This window comes from Ranitomeya variabilis, chromosome 6 (genome assembly GCF_051348905.1).
Source record: "Ranitomeya variabilis isolate aRanVar5 chromosome 6, aRanVar5.hap1, whole genome shotgun sequence".
Lineage (NCBI taxonomy): Eukaryota > Metazoa > Chordata > Amphibia > Anura > Dendrobatidae > Ranitomeya > Ranitomeya variabilis.
This window is the reverse complement of record NC_135237.1, coordinates 238,050,829-238,069,345: the sequence shown is the minus strand read 5'-3', so window position 1 is coordinate 238,069,345 and position 18,517 is coordinate 238,050,829. Positions and strand designations below refer to the sequence as shown.

The 18,517-nt window shown below is 45.0% G+C and overlaps 1 protein-coding gene across 13 annotated transcripts in view; it reads left to right on the top strand.

The window, feature by feature from the left end:
• Positions 1-2,003: 2,003 nt before the first annotated feature.
• The window catches only part of CTNND2 (catenin delta 2), a 3,400,942-nt gene continuing 3,384,428 nt past the window's right edge, over positions 2,004-18,517 (top strand). For 7 of the 13 annotated variants that reach the window (XM_077269507.1, XM_077269503.1, XM_077269504.1 and 4 more), the window contains exon 1: positions 2,140-2,531. The gene's annotated coding sequence lies outside the window, so the exon portion shown is untranslated. Of the gene's footprint in view, positions 2,532-18,517 lie in introns of all 13 variants that reach the window. The other 6 variants (XM_077269508.1, XM_077269506.1, XM_077269501.1 and 3 more) reach the window with 3 other exon arrangements.

Sequence of the window (18,517 nt, the reverse complement as noted above, 5' to 3'; positions counted from 1 at the left end):
TGCTGCGGGGACTGGAGGTGAGGTGAGCTGAGCTGTGCTGTGTGTCTTTGTGTGAGGGAGAGAGAGGGGTGGTCGGGGAGGCAATGATGGAGGTGATGGGCAATGATGGCGGTGGGGGAGATGATGGAGGTGATGGGCAATGTTGGTGGTGGGGGAGGCAATGATGGAGGTGATGGGCAACGATGGTGAGGGGAGGCAATGATGGAAGTGATCAGCAATGATGGTGGGGGAAGCAATGATGCAGGTGATGGGCAATGATGGTGGGGAGGCAATGATGGAGGTGATGGGCAATGATGGAGGTGATGGGCAATGATGGCGGTGGGGGAGGCAATGATGGTGGTGGGGGAGGCAATGATGGAGGTGATGAAATGGACAATGATGGTGGTGGGGAGGAGGCAATGATGGAGGTGGTGATGAGGACAATGATGGGGTGGAGAGGGGCTGCATTATACTTTATGAGAGGGCTACATTATATTCTGTGGGGGGACTGCATTATTCTCAGGGGACTACATAGATTGTGAGCCCTCACAGGCAGGGTCCTCTCTCCTCCTGTACCAGCTGTGACTTGTATTGTTTAAGATTATTGTACTTGTTTTTATTATGTATACCTCTCCACATGTAAAGCGCCATGGAATAAATGGCGCTATAATAATAAATAATAATAATTATATTCTGAGGGGCTACATCATACTATATGGGGGGGCAACAGTATACTCTATGGGGGGCTGAATTATATTCTGTGGTGGGGATGCATTATTCTCTTAGGGGACTACATCATATTCTGGGGGGCTACATGATACTCTATGAGGGGGCAGCATTATGCCCTATGAGGGGGCTACAGTATACTCTATGGGGGGCTGCATTATATTCTGTGGTGGGCTGCATTATACTATATGAGGGGGGCTGCATTATACTCTATGAGGGTGCTACATTATATTCTATGGTGGGGACTGCGTTATACCTGAGGGGGTTGCTTAATATTTTGTGGGGTGCTGCATTATATTTTATGAAGGGGGCTACATTATATTCTATGAGGGGGCGACATTATATTCTATGAGGGGGCTACCCCTCTATGATTCTACCCCAACCCCTGCTACATAATTAAGACGTGTACTACCTTATATTATACCCTGATATTAGCGTGTTTTACCACCCAGTTGGTGGTCTTTTATTTCTATGTAGCTACATAGTGGGCCCCAAGAATTATTTTCTCTGGTGGGCCCAAGGTGCTCCAGTCCGACGCTGAGTCAGACCCACGCCAATAAGTAATCACCTATCCATACTTTGCTTTCACTGGAGAAGCCCTTTAATGCTGGCTTCTCCAGTGGTAATATTTGGGGGAGAGGTGGGTGTTAATACCTGCTGATATAAGCACCGTCTAGTGAATATAGCCAGCAGGGGCAAGTGGAGCCACGGTGTGGTCCCCAAAATGACTGTCCTGTCGTTTTCTAAATCTGCAGTAAGGCTACGTTCACATTAGCGGCGGGCGCCGCAGCGGCGCCGCATGCGTCGTGCGCCCCTATATTTAACATGGGGGCGCATGGACATGCGTCGCACTTGCGTTTTGCGCCGCATGCATCGCTGCGGCGCCCGCGTCCGGGCGCAGAGGACGCAGCAAGTTGCATTTTTGCTGCGTCCAAAATCAATTAAAAAAAGGACGCATGCGGCGCAAAACGCAGCGTTGTGCATGCGTTTTGCTGCGTTTTTGTTTGCGTTGTGCGCTGCGGCGCCGACGCTGCGGCGCACAACGCAAATGTGAACGTAGCCTAAGATGCAGTCTTTACAAATAACCTTACTGTTACAAGAACCCCATAGACCTTAACAGTATTCCCACACAGCGACCCATGTCCTGGTTATTTCTGGTGTGTACATCTATATACATATATCGAAGAACTAAATACAAATATCTCAGTTCTGTGCTTAGTTTTTCCTGTCAGTTATGTGATGGCTTCCATTCCGGAGCAGTGACTTGGGCACATCCATGTCCCCCGTGGAAGTTATGTAATCCCATGGAGCACATCGTGTGTGGAGGCTGTGCTTGGATGGCTGGGATGCAGCATTAGCAGAGCATGCTCATGGTAGCTGTGCACCAGCCTCAGCTCCATCTTCTGTCTCGCCTTTGGAACCTCCCCTAGCCTTGCTCACAATTTGCAGAAGAGGGGCGGTGGCGCGGCTAATCTCCGCTGAGAGAAGCAGCAGCAGCAGCAGCAGCAGCAGCAGCACAGACACAAGGAGTTTATCATCACGTCTTCTTCTCCTAACACAAAAGGCAACGGCATCCAAAACCAGGACTAAGCCTGTTGTTTTTGCATTTATTGGCTTGCGGTCTGGACATTTTGAGAGAGAAGTGGGGAGGGATGGAAATGTATGAGTTGTTATAAGAGCCATCGTGCATCAAGAGGGAGGATGCAGCTTGTGCATATTGGCAAGGTCGGGATCGCCCAGTGACACTGAGCAACTACCATCAGCATCGGCTGCAGCTGTGGAGGTCTTCTTCTCTTCCTTTTGTGCTCCATCTTGTGCAGCCTTGGGTAAGGATATTTTCTAGTGATTATTTGATCATTTCAGCTCTTAGGGACCATTATGGTTAAGAATAACATTGCGTCCAATGTGCGGTACTGTTTCGTGTTAACACTATGTAGAGTGCGGTGCTATTGTTCTGCACGCTCAGGAGTCTGCCATTGACCCATGTCTTAGATGGAGCCGGTTGGGGTGAGGCTGAAGCATATCATCAGTGCGGCAATGGTTTCCTTTTCTCTTGGAAATGAAACCCTTGGAGGTGCAATGTAGGAGTGATGGAGGCGTCTGCTCCGAAACATGGAAAAACAGCAAACCCAACACCTGCTGTCAGATATAGGTCACCACAGAAGCCATATTACAGCACACAGCCATTTTGAAAAAAAACCCCATCAAAACCTAAAACATGTTTTTTAGATGGAATAATTTATTGTTCCTAGTATAAACAAACAGTTTATTGCCTGGCCATTGCTATTCATCTTTTGTTTATAATGCTCCCTTCCATTGTGCAGGCGAAGGGTCATTATGTCAGAGAAGTCTAGAAAAATATCCATTACGGTAGTGCCCTTAAAGGGGTTGCTTGTCTTCAAAACTATTTTTCAATAAGGATGGTTCTAAAATAATAAAAGACACTACACTGCCTGGCTCTAACCCCCATCACTTGGTTTCCATTGGAAAAGAAAGAGCTAACATACAGCTTTTCACTCATTTGAGTGCTGAGGCCTGTGATTCCCTAGCTATTTTGGATGTTCCTCAGATGATATTTTGTTCGAGTCATCTGACCACTGCAGCAAATCACAGGCTTCAGCGATCAGATCACAAAGAACAGGACATCATAGCTTCCAGTCTCAGTGAAAACCAAAAGAATGTCCTGCTCTGGGATAATGGGAGTTTGTCCTAATAAATAAAGCTTCTATTATTGTTTTACATTATGGGTGCCAGAGTTACTAATATATTAAACTAGCTGAAGAGCCCGGCGTTGCCTGGGCATAGTAACTAACTGTGGTTATGACAAATTATACACAGCCTCATACTGCAGCAGCACCTCACTTCTCTCATTTTCCCATCACGCCTCTCATTTTCCCCCTCACATCTGTAATTTTCTCCCTCAGGCCATGTGCACACGATCAGAATTTTTCGCGTTTTTTTCGCGTTTTTGCGCTATAAAAACGTGATAAAAACGCGAAAAAAACCGCTTACATATGCCTCCTATTATTTACAGTGTATTCTGCATTTCTTGTGCAAATGTTGCATTTTTTTCCGCGAAAAAAATCGCATCGCGGAAAAAAAAGCAACATGTTCATTAAAAATGTGGAATTGCGGGGATTCTGCACACCTAGGAGTGCATTGATCTGCTTACTTCCCGCACGGGGCTGTGCACACCATGCGGGAAGTAAGCAGATTATGTACGGTTGGTACCCAGGGTGGAGGAGAGGAGACTCCTCCACGGACTGGGCACCATATAATTGGTAAAAAAAAAAAGAATTAAAATAAAAAATAGTGATATGCTCACCTTCGATGGCGCCGGAGGCATGCTGCCGCTTCCGTTCCTTTAGATGGTCTGTGTTCAGGACCTGCGATGACGTCGCGGCCTTGTGATTGGTCGCGTGACCGCTCATGTGACCGCTCAGCGACCAATCACAAGCCGCGACGTCATCGAAGATCCTGAACACACACAGCATCTATAGGAACGGACGCCTGCAGGTGAGTATAACAATTTTTTTTATTTTTTTTATTATTTTTAAACATTCTATCTTTTACTATTGATGCTGCATAGGCAGCATCTATAGTAAAAAGTTGGTCACACTTGTCAAACACTATGTTTGACAAGTGTGACCAACCTGTCAATCAGTTTTCCAAGCGATGCTACAGATCGCTTGGAAAACTTTAGCATTCTGCAAGCTAATTACGCTTGCAAAATGCTAAAAAAACCACGAAAGAAACGGAAAAAAAACGCAAAAAAAAAAATGCGGATTTCTTGCAGAAAATTTCCGGTTTTCTTCAGGAAATTTCTGCAAGAAATCCTGACGTGTGCACATACCCTCACACTTCTCATTTTGACCTAACACCTGTCATTTTCCGATCACTATTTTCCCCTCACTCCTCTCATTTTCCACTCACAATTCTTCACTTTCACCTCAGACCTCTCATTTCCACCTCACACCTCTCATTTTCCACTCACTCCACTATTTTCCCATCATTCCAATATTTTCCCCTCACTCCTCTCATTTTCTCCTCACTCCTCTCATTTTCCCCTCACGCCTCTCTTCCCCTCACACCTGCACAGCAACTTCCTGTTATGAGCACAGCGATGTAATCCATGAGGCTCCTCTCTTTCCCTTGACATCATGCCTCACAGGAGCAACCCAAATTAGACACGACGGAGCTAGATGTGGCCTGTGTCTGCCGCGCACTGATACTCTGAAGGCGGCGGCCCTGACTGTAGCTCGCAGCGACTGGAACATTGCAGCCGGTGGGTTTTGCAGGGTGGCTTTCGGGGTGAATGTGTCTCCACCCTTGTGCGCTAGCAACGTGGGGTGCATGGACGGGGCTTTGCATGTGGAGTGAGCATGGCCGGACTGGCCATCTGGCAATTCTGGCAAATGCCAGAAGGGCCTCTCTGGTCATGGGCTATCTTATCTGCTACGATGTTGACAAAGTCGTAGAATCCGTCACTTACAGGGATAAGATGGGCCTGTGTGATTTCAAATGTCAGGGCTGAATTTCAGCTCCAGTCCGTACCTGGGAGTGAGTGTGGCTATGCGGAGTGTGTGGGGCTATGTGGAATGGGCGGGGCTTGATACACACACGTATACATACACTCAGCTTTATATATATATATACAGTATATATATATATATATATATATATATATATATATATATATATTATCAGACAATGGCTGAAGTATATAAGTCCAAAAGATGTCTAAATATTACAAAAATGACTGGCACTTCACATCAGAGAATCACATTAATTTGGACTAATACTACAAAGTTTTTAGTAACATAGTAACATTGTTTTTAAGGTTGAAGGAAGACTTTAAATCCATGTAGTTCAACCCATATACTAACCTAACATGCCCTAACGTTGATCCATAGGAAGGCAAAAAAAACCATGTTACAAACAGTAAGCTCCACATTGGGGAAAAAATTTCCTTCCCGACTCCACATATGGCAATCAAACTAGTTCCCTGGATCAACGCCCTATCAAGGAAACTAGTATATATAACCTGTAACATTATACTTTTCAAGAAAGGCATCCAGTCTCTTCTTAAAGTTTAGTAAATTTAGTAATCACTCATTACAACATCACATCATACATCAGAGAGTTTCATAGTCTCTCTGCTCTTACAGTAAAAAATCCGCATCTGTTATTATGATTAAACCTTCTTTCCTCCAGACGTAGAGGATGCCCCCTTGTCCCCGTCTCAGGTCAACCAGTAAAAAGATAATTAGAAAGGTCTTTGTACTGTCCCCATCATGTATTTATACATTGTAGTAAGATCATCCCTTAGCCTTCGTTTTTCTAAACTAAATAGCCCCAAGTGTAATAACCTATCTTGGTATTGCAGACCCCCCAGTACTCTAATAACCTTGGTCGCTCTTCTCTGCACCCGCTCTAGTTCAGCTATGTCTTATACACCGGAGACCAGAACTGTACACACTATTCTAAGTGTGGTCGCACCAGTGACTTGAATAAAGGTAAAATTATGTACTCCTCATGAGCATCTGTGCCTCTTTTTATGCATCTGCGATGCCCGTTAGGGCCGTGGGGTACCGGGTCGGGCAGTTCTTTAGGGAGTTGTCACAACAGCGGTGAACCGGTCCGTGGCCCTGGGCATGCAATAAAAATGATGCAGGAAAGTTTATAGGGGACTTATCGTGACACCACCTGTGGTATTCGGCAATGAGTGGCCGCCGCTGCTTAAGGAGACCACTGGGGCCGATGGGGACGCAGCAGGGATGGTTCTGCTCCCCACAGGTGGAGCGGGGCCCCAGGGCTACCGGTAAAGTTTTGTAAGGGATTGTGGACATTGGGGTGCAGGACGGAGGGTGCGGGAAATGACTGGAGGACACAAGGATTGTAGTTTTCTTTACCTTGGTAGTTGAAGTTGCAGTCTGGGGCACGGGCAACAGTTGATGATGGGGGTCTGGGCAGCCTGGAATCAACATAGGATCCACCTTGCCAGGTGAGGTTGGAGGCCTTCCTACTGCACTGTTCTCTTAAGTCCTTACTTCTCTAAGTTCTGCTCAGATTCCTCTCCTGCGTGTTGCTTCTAACCTGTATGGTAGACAGCGTGAGCCTATCATGAGCACTGCCTTTTCACTGGCACCCCCGGCCTCTTGATCTGCTGCACTGCCTTTGGGCATTCGGTGTGGCCAGGGAGCTTGCAGTCCCCTACTCTCCAGATTCAGCTTTCGGGGCGTACAGCATCCACACAGCCAAGGATTCTGGAGTCCTCTTTGTCAGCGCTCAGCTCTGGGGTGAGCTTGGTTACAGCTCCACTCCCCAGGTTCTCCTCGACTCCTCTCACTCCCTCAGACTCAGACTACACTAACTAACTCCGCCTCCAGGCCCGAACTTATAGTGAAGCTCCCCTGAAACCAGGTGTTAGAGTTCCCCTTCTGGTATAGAGTAAGGAAAAGTGTTGGATGCTGGTGTTACCTGGCAAGTGGACCCCTCCCTGCTTCCAGGCATGACATCACCTCCTGTGAGGGAGGCAATGCCACTGCGGCAACCGGACTCCTGGGGTGCCACACATCCCATTATTTTATTTGCTTTTGCAGGAGCTGCCTGATACTGGCCACTAAATGTGAGTTTGTCATCTACCCATGCCCCCATGTCTTTTTCAGTGACAGTTTTGCCCAGTGTTTTACAATTAAGCACATAATTATGCATCTTATTTTTTCTGCCCAAGTGCATGACCTCACATTTATCCCCTTTAAAGCTCATTTGCCATTTATAAACCCAAGCTTCTAGTTTACATAAATCCTCCTGTAATATAAAATTGTCCTCCTCTGTATTGATTACTCTGCATAGTTTGATGTCATCTGTAAAAATTGAAATTCTACTCAGTATTCTCCCTACAAGGTCATTAGTAAATATGTTTAAAAGAAGAGGGCCCAATACTGACCCCTGTGGTACCCCACTGTTAACTGTGAACCAGTCCGGGTGTGCTCCATTAACCCCTTCCCGACCTTTGACGCATACGCTGCGTCATGAAAGTCGGTGCCAATCCGACCTGTGACGTAGCGTATGCGTCATGGAGGGATCGCGCTCCTGCAGATCGGGTGAAAGGGTTAACTCCAATTTCACCCGATCTCCAGGAACAGGGGGAGTGGTGCTTCAGCCCAGGGGGGGTGGCTTCACCCCCTCGTGGCTACAATCGCTCTGATTGGCTGTTGAAAGTGAAACTGCCAATCAGAGCGATTTGTAATATTTCACCCCAAAAAACGGTGAAATATTACAATCCAGCCATGGCCGATGCTGCAATATCATCGGCCATGGCTGGAAAACCTAATCTGTCCCCCCCCCACCCCACCGATCGCCCCCCCAGTGCTCCGTTACGTGGTCCGCCCCCCTAAGTCGTCCTGTCCGCTCCTCCGTCCTCCTGTCCGCTCCCCCCGTGCTCCGGTCCCCCCTCCCTGTGCTCCGGTCCCCCCCCCCCGTGATCCGATCACCCCCCCTTAATACTTACCGGGCCTCCCGGTGTCCATCCGGCTTCTGCAAGGGCGCCGCCATCTTCCAAAATGGCGGGCGCATACGCACTGCGCCCGCCGAATCTGCCGGCTGGCAGATTCGTTTCAGATGTATTTTGATCACTGTGATATAGCTTATCACAGTGATCAAAATAAAAAAAATAGTAAATGACCCCCCTTTATCACCCCCATAGGGACAATAATAAAAATAAATAAAATATTTTTTATTTTTTTTTCTACTAGGGTTAGGGTTAGAACTAGGGTTAGAATTAGGGTTAGGGTTAGGGGTAGGGTTAGGGCATGTGCACACAGTGCGGATTTGGCTGCGAATCCGCAGCGGATTGCCGCGGATCCGCAGCGGATTGGCCGCGGATCCGCAGCGGATTGGCCGCGGATCCGCAGCGGATTGGCCGCGGATCCGCAGCGGATTGGCCGCTGCGAATTCGTAGCAGTTTTCCATCAGGTTTACAGTACCATGTACACCTATGGAAAACCAAATCCGCTGTGCCCATGGTGCGGAAAATACCGTGCGGAAACGCTGTGTTGTATTTTCCGCAGCATGTCAATTTTGTGCGGATTCCGCAGCGTTTTACACCTGTTCCTCAATAGGAATCCGCAGGTGAAATCCGCACAAAAAAACACTGGAAATCCGCTGTAAATCCGTAGGTAAAACGCAGTGCCTTTTACCTGCGGATTTTTCAAAAATGGTGCGGAAAAATCTCACACGAATCCGCAAAGTGGGCACATAGCCTTAGGGTTAGGGTTGGAATTAGAGTCAGGGTACCGTCTCACAGTGGCACTTTGATCGCTACGACGGTACGATCCGTGACGTTCCAGCGATATCCATACGATATCGCTGTGTCTGACACGCAGCAGCGATCAGGGACCCTGCTGAGAATCGTACGTCGTAGCAGATCGTTTGGAACTTTCTTTCGTCGCTGGATCTCCCGCTGTCATCGCTGGATCGTTGTGACAGCGATCCAGCGATGCGTTCGCTTGTAACCAGGGTAAACATCGGGTTACTAAGCGCAGGGCCGCGCATAGTAACCCGATGTTTACCGTGGTTACCAGCGTAAAAGTAAAAAAAAAAAAAAACGTACATACTCACATTTCGGTGTCCTTCAGGTCCCTTGCCGTCTGCTTCCCGCTCTGACTGTCTGCCGGCCGGAAAGTGAGAGCACAGCACAGCAGTGACATCACCGCTGCGCTCTGCTCTCACTGTACGGCGGCACTCAGAGCGGGAAGCAGACGGCAAGGGACCTGAAGGACACCAAAATGTGAGTATGTACGTTTTTTTTTTTTTTACTTTTACGCTGGTAACCACGGTAAACATCGGGTTACTAAGCGCGGCCCTGCGCTTAGTAACCCGATGTTTACCCTGGTTACCCGGGACCTTGGCATCGTTGGTCGCTGGAGAGCGGTCTGTGTGACACCTCCCCAGCGACCACACAACGACTTTCCAACGATCACGGCCAGGTCGTATCGCTGGTCGTGATCGTTGGTAAATCGTTATGTGAGACGGTACCCTTAGGGTTGGAATTAGGGCTAGGGTTGGAAATAGGGTTAAGATTAGGCCTGTGGTTAGGGTTAAGGATAGGGTTAGGGTTGTGTTGGGGTTACAGTTGTGGGTAGGGTTGGGATTAGGGTTAGGATTAGGGTTAGGGTTGGATTTAGGGTTACGGGTGTGTTGGGGTTAGGGTTGTGGTTAGGGGTGTGTTGGGGTTAGGGTTGTGATTAGGGTTATGGCTACAGTTGGGATTAGGGTTAGGGGTGTGTTGGGGTTAGTGTTGAAGTTAGAATTGAGGGGTTTCCACTGTTTAGGCACATCAGGGGTCTCCAAACGCAACATGGCGCCACCATTGATTCCAGCCAATCTTGCGTTCAAAAAGTCAAATGGTGCGCCCTCCCTTCCAAGCCCCGACGTGCGCCCAAACAGTGGTTTACCCCCACATATGGGATACCAGCGTACTCAGGACAAACTGGGCAACAACTATTGGGGTCCAATTTCTCCTGTTACCCTTGCAAAAATAAAAAATTACTTGCTAAAACATAATTTTTGAGGAAAGAACAATTATTTTTTATTTTCACGGCTCTACGTTATAAACTTATGTGAAGCACTTGGGGGTTGAAAGTGCTCACCACACATCTAGATAAGATCCTTTTGGGGTCTAGTTTCCAAAATGGGGTCACTTGTGGGGTGTTTCTACTGTTTAGGCACATCAGGGGCTGTGCAAATGCAACGTGACGCCCGCAGACCATTCCATCAAAGTCTGCATTTCAAATGTCACTACTTCCCTTCCAAGCCCTGACGTGCGCCCAAACAGTGGTTTACCCCCACATATGGGGTACCAGCATACTCACAACAAACTGGGCAACAAATATTGGGGTCCAATTTCTCCTGCTACCCTTGTGAAAAAAAAATTGCTTGCTAAAACATCTTTTTTGAGGACAGAAAAATGATTTTTAATTTTCACAGCTCTGCGTTGTAAACTTCTGTGAAGCACTTGGGGGTTGAACGTGCTCACCACACATCTAGATAAGTTCTTTGGGGGGTCTAGTTTCCAAAATGGGGTCACTTATGGGGTGTTTCTACTGTTTAGGCACATCAGGGGCTCTGCAAATGCAACGTGACGCCCGCAGACCATTCCATCAAAGTCTGCATTTCAAATGTCACTACTTCCCTTCCGAGCCCTGACGTGCGCCCAAACAGTGGTTTACCCCCACATATGAGGTATCAGCGTACTCAAAACAAACTGGGCAACAAATATTGGGGTCCAATTTCTCCTGTTACCCTTGTGAAAATAAACAATTGCTTGCTAAAACATCTTTTTTGAGGAAAGAAAAATGATTTTTTATTTTCACGGCTCTGCGTTGTAAACTTCTGTGAAGCACTTGGGGGTTGAACGTGCTCACCACACATCTAGATAAGTTCCTTGGGGGGTCTGGTTTCCAAAATGGGGTCACTTATGGGGTGTTTCTACTGTTTAGGCACATCAGGGGCTCTGCAAATGCAACGTGACGCCCGCAGACCATTCCATCAAAGTCTGCATTTCAATCGTCACTACTTCCCTTCCGAGCCCCGGCATGTGCCCAAACAGTGGTTTACCCCCACATATGGGGTATCAGCGTACTCAGGAGAAACTGGACAACAACTTTTGGGGTCAAATTTTTCCTGTTACTCTTGGGAAAATTAAAAAATTCTGGGCTAAAAAAATATTTTTGAGGAAAGAAAACACATTTATTATTTTCACGGCTCTGCGTTATAAACTTCTGTGAAGCACTTGGGGGTTCAAAGTGCTCACCACACATCTAGATTAGTTCCTTGGGAGGTCTAGTTTCCAAAATGGGGGTCACTTGTGTGGGAGCTCCAATGTTTAGGCACACAGGGGCTTTCCAAATGCGACATGGTGTCCGCTAATGATTGAAGCTAATTTTCCATTCAAAAAGCCAAATGGCGTGCCTTCCCTTCCAAGCCCTGCCGTGTGCCCAAACAGTGGTTTACCCCCACATATGGGGTATCATCGTACTCAGGACAAACTGGACAACAACATTTGGGGTCCAATTTCTCCTATTATCCTTGGGAAAATAAAAAACTCCGGGCTAAAAATCATTTTTGAGGAAAGAAAAATAATTTTTTATTTTCATGGCTCTGCGTTATAAACTTCTGTGAAGCACCTGGGGGTTTTAAGTGCTCACTATGCATCTAGATTAGTTCCTTGGGGGGTCTAGTTTCCAAAATGGGGTCACTTGTAGGGGAGCTACAATGTTTAGGCACACAGGGGCTCTCCAAACGCGACATGGTGTCCACTAACGATTGGAGCTAATTTTCCATTCAAAAAGTCAAATGGCGCGCCTTCCCTTCCGAGCCTTGCCGTGCACCCAAACAGTGGTTTACCCCCACATATGAGGTATCGGCGTACTCAGGAGAAATTGACCAACAAATTTTAGGATCCATTTTATCCTGTTGCCCATGTGAAAATGAAAAAATTGAGGCTAAAATAAATTTTGTGTGAAAAAAAAGTACTTTTTCATTTTTACGGATCAATTTGTGAAGCACCTGAGGGTTTAAAGTGCTCACAATGCATCTAGATAAGTTCCTTGTGGGGTTTAGTTTCCAAAATGGGGTCACTTGTGGGGGAGCTCCAATGTTTAGGCACACAGGGGCTCTCCAAACCTGACATGGTGTCCGCTAACGATGGAGATAATTTTTCATTCAAAAAGTCAAATGGCGCTCCTTCCGTTCCGAGCCTTACCATGTGCCCAAACAGTAGTTTACCCCCACATATGAGGTATTGGCGTACTCAGGAGAAATTGCCCAACAAATTTTAGGATCCATTTTATCCTGTTGCCCATGTGAAAATGAAAAAATTGAGGCTAAAAGAAATTTTGTGTGAAAAAAAAGTATTTTTTCATTTTTACGGATTAATTTGTGAAGCACCTGGGGGTTTAAAGTGCTCACTATGCTTCTAGATAAGTTCCTTGGGGGGTCTAGTTTCCAAAATGGGGTCACTTGTGGGGGAGCTCCAATGTTTAGGCACACGGGGGCTCTCCAAACGCGACATGGTGTCCGCTAAAGATTGGAGCCAATTTTTCATTCAAAAAGTCAAATGGCGCTCCTTCCCTTCCGAGCCCTGCCGTGCGCCCAAACAGGGGATTACCCCCACATATGAGGTATCAGCGTACTCAGGACAAATTGGACAACAACATTCGTGGTCCAGTTTCTCCTTTTACCCTTGGGAAAATAAAAAAATTGTTGCGAAAAGATCATTTTTGTGACTAAAAAGTTAAATGTTAATTTTTCCCCTCCATGTTGCTTCTGCTGCTGTGAAACACCTGAAGGGTTAATAAACTTCTTGAATGTGGTTTTGAGCACCTTGAGGGGTGCAGTTTTTAGAATGGTGTCACTTTTGGGTATTTTCAGCCATATAGAACCCTCAAACTGACTTCAAATGTGAGGTGGTCCCTAAAAAAAATGGTTTTGTAAATTTTGTTGTAAAAATGAGAAATCACTGGTCAAATTTTAACCCTTATAACTTCCTAGCAAAAAAAAAATTTGTTTACAAAATTGTGCTAATGTAAAGTAGACATGTGGGAAATGTTATTTATTAACTATTTTGTGTCACATAACTCTCTGGTTTAACAGAATAAAAATTCAAAATGTGAAAATTGCAAAATTTTCAAATTTTTCGCCAAATTTCCGTTTTTTTCACAAATAAACTCAGAAATTATCGACCTAAATTTACCACTAACATGAAGCCCAATATGTCACGAAAAAACAATCTCAGAACCGCAAGGATCCGTTGAAGCGTTCCTAAGTTATTACCTCATAAATGGACACTGGTCAGAATTGCAAAAAATGGCAAGGTCATTAAGGCCAAAATAGGCTGGGTCATGAAGGGGTTAATAACCACGTTTGTTTCCTATCCCTGAGCCAGATCTTAACCTACTTACACATATTTTCCCCTATTCCCATTGTTCTCATTTTATGTATCAACCTTTTGTGTGGCACAGTATCAAAAGCTTTTGAAAAGTCCATATACACCACATCCACTGCGTGTCCTTGGTCCAGGAACTTACCTCTTCAAAGAAATTGATCAGATTAGTCTGACAGGAACGGTCCCATGTAAACCCATGCTGATATTGGGTCATGAGGTTATTCCTCTTCAGATACTCCAGCATAGCATCTCCTAGAATACTCTCCAGGATTTTACCCACAGTAGAGGTTAAGCTTACTGGCCTATAATTTCCGAGTTCAGTTTTTGTCCCCTTTTGAATATTGGCACCACATTTGCTATACGCCAGTCCTGTGGTACAGACCCTGTTATTATGGAGTCTTTAAAGATTAAAAATAATGGTCTATCAATGACTGTACTTAATTCCTGCAGTACTCGGGAGTGTATCCCATCTGGGCCCGGAACTTTGTCAATATTAGTGATTTTTAGACGCCGTCGTGCTTCCTGCTGGGGTAAGGAGGTGATATTTTATGGGGAATTTTTGTTATCACTGATCATGTTGTCCGTCATGGGATTTTCTTGTGTAAATACTGTTGAAAAAAAGTAATTTAGCATATTGGCTTTTTCCTCATCCTCATCCACCATTTCACCCAGACTATTTTTAAGGGGGCCAACACTATAATTTTTTAGTTTCTTACTATTTATGTAGTTAAAGAATATTTTATGATTATTTTTACTTTCTCTGGCAATGAGTCTCTCTGTCTCAATCTTTGCTGCCTTGATTTGCTATTTACAGAATTTATTTAATTTTCTATAATTATTTAATACCTCCTCACTACCTGCTTCCTTTAATTCTCTAAATGCTTTCTTTTTGTAACTTATTGCGCCCCTTACAGCTCTACTTAGCCATAGTGGTTTCCTCCTATTTCTAGTATGTTTATTCCCATACGGTATATACTGTGCACAGGTCCTATCCAGGATGCTAATAAACGTCTCCCATTTTCTTTGTGTTTTTTTATGTCTTAGGATATCGTCCCAATTAATTGCACCAAGATAATCTCTCACCTGTTGGAAATTTGCCCTCCTGAAGTTTAGTGTCCTTATAACCCTCCTACAACCCATCTTATTAAAGGATACATGAAAACTTATTATTTTGTGATCACTATTACTCAAGTGACCGCCAACCCTTATATTTGATATGCGGTCTGGCCTGTTGGTTAATATTAGGTCTAGCAATGCCCCCCTTCTTGTTGGGTCCTGAACCAGTTGTGAAAGGTAATTGTCTCTCATAGTTGTCAAAAACCGATTACCTTTGCTGGAACTGCAGGTTTCTGTTCCCCAATCTATTTCAGGGTAGTTGAAGTCCTCCATAATAATGACTTCTCCTTGAGTCGCAGCTTCATCTATTTGCTTTATGAGGATATTCCCCGTTGCTTCCATTATTTTTGGAGACTTATAACTAACCCCTATCAGTAATTTATTATTTTTTCCCCCTCCCCTTATCTCCACCCACAGAGACTCTACGTTTTCATTAGATTCACCTATATTATCATGCAGGATGGGTTTTAAGGATGATTTTACATATAAACACCACCCCCTCGCTTATTTATATGGTCATTTCTGAACAGACTATAGCCCTGTAAATTAACAGCCCAGTCATGGCTCTCATCCAGCCATGTTTCAGATATCCCCACCGTGTCATAATTATGTTCCAAAAAAATTAATTCTAATTCCTCCATTTTGTTGGTGAGGCTCCTGGCATAAGTATACATGCACTTTATGTTTCTTTTTGTACCTCTATACTTTCTTAAATTATGAACTGTTCTATCCCCACCCCCCATTTCTTTATTTGTGCCCAGGTCACTATTTGCACTATCTTCGCCTCCTATAAAATAAATACCCTCCCCCATCCCTGGTTTAAACACTCCTCCAACCTTCTAGCCTTTATTTTCCCCAGCACAGCTCCACCCTCCCCATTGAGGTGCAGCCTGTCCCTAGTGTAGAACCAGTAGCCAACTGAGAAGTTGGCCCAGTTCTCCAGGAACCCAAACCCCTCCTTCCTACACCAATTCCTGAGCCACTTAATTATCGCCCAAATTTCCCATTGTCTCTCTAGTGTGGCACGTGGTACAGGCAGTATTTCAGAGAATACCACCTTGGAGGTCCTTGCTTTAAGCTTATAGCCTAATTCCCTGAAATCGTTTTTAAGGACCTTCCACCTTCCTCTAACCTTGTCATTTGTGCCAATGTGCACCATGACCGCTGGGTCCTCACCAGCCCCTCCCTCCCCTAATCTGTCAACCCGATCAGCGATATGTCGGACTCGAGCACCAGGTAGGCAGCAAACCGTTCGACGATCCCTGTCTTTGTGACAGATTGCCCTTTCTGTTCCCCTAATAATTGAGTCCTCCACTACCAGCACCTGTCTGGCCTGCCCTGCTCCTCTATTTCCCTCCTTATTGGAGCAGACACTCCTCTGGCTTTCAGAGGACATGCCTTGCTGCAGCAGTGCTACCCCTGTACTGGCACCCCCCTCATCTGCCAACTTAGCAAACTTATTGAGGTGTGCCAGATCAGGACTAGCCTCCCTGGCACTCTTCCCTCTACCCCAGCTTTTGTCACCCAGCTAGCTGCCTCACTTTCCTACAGCTCCATAATACCATCCTCCCCCACATCTATCCCATTGAGCATCTGCTCAGTGAGCAGCAAACTCCTTTCCATATTGTCTATGGATCTCAATGTTGCCAGCTGCATATTTAGATCCAGAACCTGGGCTTCCAAATCCACAACGTGCTCACATCTCACACAGCAGTATGCACCCTCGACCGGCTGCTCAAGGATTGCATACATGTGGCAAGATGTACACTGGATGGCATTGTCGATTATGGAGCTCATTTCCTAATGGGGATTACACCAGACAGAAATGTTAAGTAAAACAAAATATAACATATTAACCCTTTCGTTCCCGGGCCTGTTTTTGCCTTCGTGACCCGGCCAATTTTTACAATTCTGACCACTGTCACTTTATGAGGTGACAACTCTGGAATGCTTCAACGCATCCTGGTGATTCTGAGACTGTTTGTCACAATATGTGACATATTGTACTTTATGATAGTGGTAAAATTTCTTCAATATGACATGCATTTATTTGTGAAAAAAAAAGAAATTTGCGAAAATCTTGAAAATTTTGCAATTTTCAAACTTTTAATTTTTATGCTCTTAAATCAGAAAGTCATATTGCACAAAATAGTTAATAAATAACATTTCTCACATGTCTACTTTACATCAGCACAATTTTGGAACCAAAATTTTTTTGTTAGGAAGTTATAAGGGTTAAAAGTTGACCAGCGATTTTTCATTTTTTCAACAAATTTTACAAAACCATTTTTTTTATGGACCACCTCACATATGAAGTCACTTTGAGGCATCTATATGAAAGAAAATACTCAAAAGTGACAACATTCTAAAAACTGCACCCCTCAAGGTGCGCAAAACCACATTGAAGAAGTTTATAACCCTTCAGGTGCCTCACAAGAATTAATGGAACGTGGAAGGAAAAAAAATTAACATTTCACTTTTTCCCACAAAAATGTTTTTTATTACTATATTTTCCATTCTCACAAGGGTAACGGAAGAAATTGCACCATAAAATTTGTTGTGAGATTTCTCCTGAGTATGCCGATACCACATATGTGGGAGAATACCACTGTTGGGGCGCACGGCAGGGCTCGGAAGGGGAGTTCCATTTGACTTTTGGAATACAAAATTGTCTGGAATCGATAGCTGACACCATGTCGCGTTTGTAGAGTCCCTGACGTGCCTAACAAGTGGAAACCCCCAACAAGTGACCCCATTTTGGAAACACGACCCCCTTAGGAACTTATCTAGATGTATGGTGAGCACTTTGAACCCCCAAATGCTTCACAGAAGTTTATAACGTAGAGCCGTGGAAATAAAAAAAAAACTTTTTCCCAAATAAATCTTTTTAGCTCCATATTTTGCATTTTCATAAGGGTAATGGGTGAAATTGCTTCATACAATTTGTTGTGAAATTTCTCCTGAGCACGCAAATACCCCATATGTGTGGGAATACTACTAGTGATGAGCAAACACTAAAATGCTCGGGTACTCGTTGCTCGAGTCGAGCAGATTGGAATACTCGGGTACTCGGCCAGAACAACGAGCCCAATGTAAGTCTATGGGAGACCCGAATATTTTTACCATGATCCACCCGGGGGTCCTTTTAAGGTCTAAAAACGTCTGAAAATGATGGAAACACTGCTCAAAATACACAGGGACCTCATGGGGATCGCCCCTGGAAGCATTCCTGACTCCTAGTTCACAGCTGTAAACATTTTTTTCCGAGATTCATTCCATTTTTCCCAGTGCAACAAAAAACACACTAAAACGAAAACAAAACGGATTTTGCTGGGAAATATGTCAAGGTACATCCTTTGCAGGTTAATGACTTGCCTGTAAGGCCAAATATTTAACCCCAGACGGAAAATTTCCTCCCCCACTGAGGCTTAGTTCAGACGCAGTGTTTTTGCAGCGTTTTTCAACTTTAACATTGCTTTCAACCACTACAAATGCATTCACTGGGAAATGTCATTGTAACATTTAACAACCCTAGCTGGCCATGTGGTGTGTGACACATAAGCAGACTCATCTTGTTTCATTTATGAAGGAGGGACTCTTAAAGACCCGGAGCCTATTTTTACTGGTGCACCAGGCAGCATTAATCTTCTTAACCCCTTAACGACCGCCAATACGCTTTTTAACGGCGGCAGTTAAGGGTACTTAAACCACAGCGCCGTTACTTAACGGCGCTGTGAAAAAAGTGTA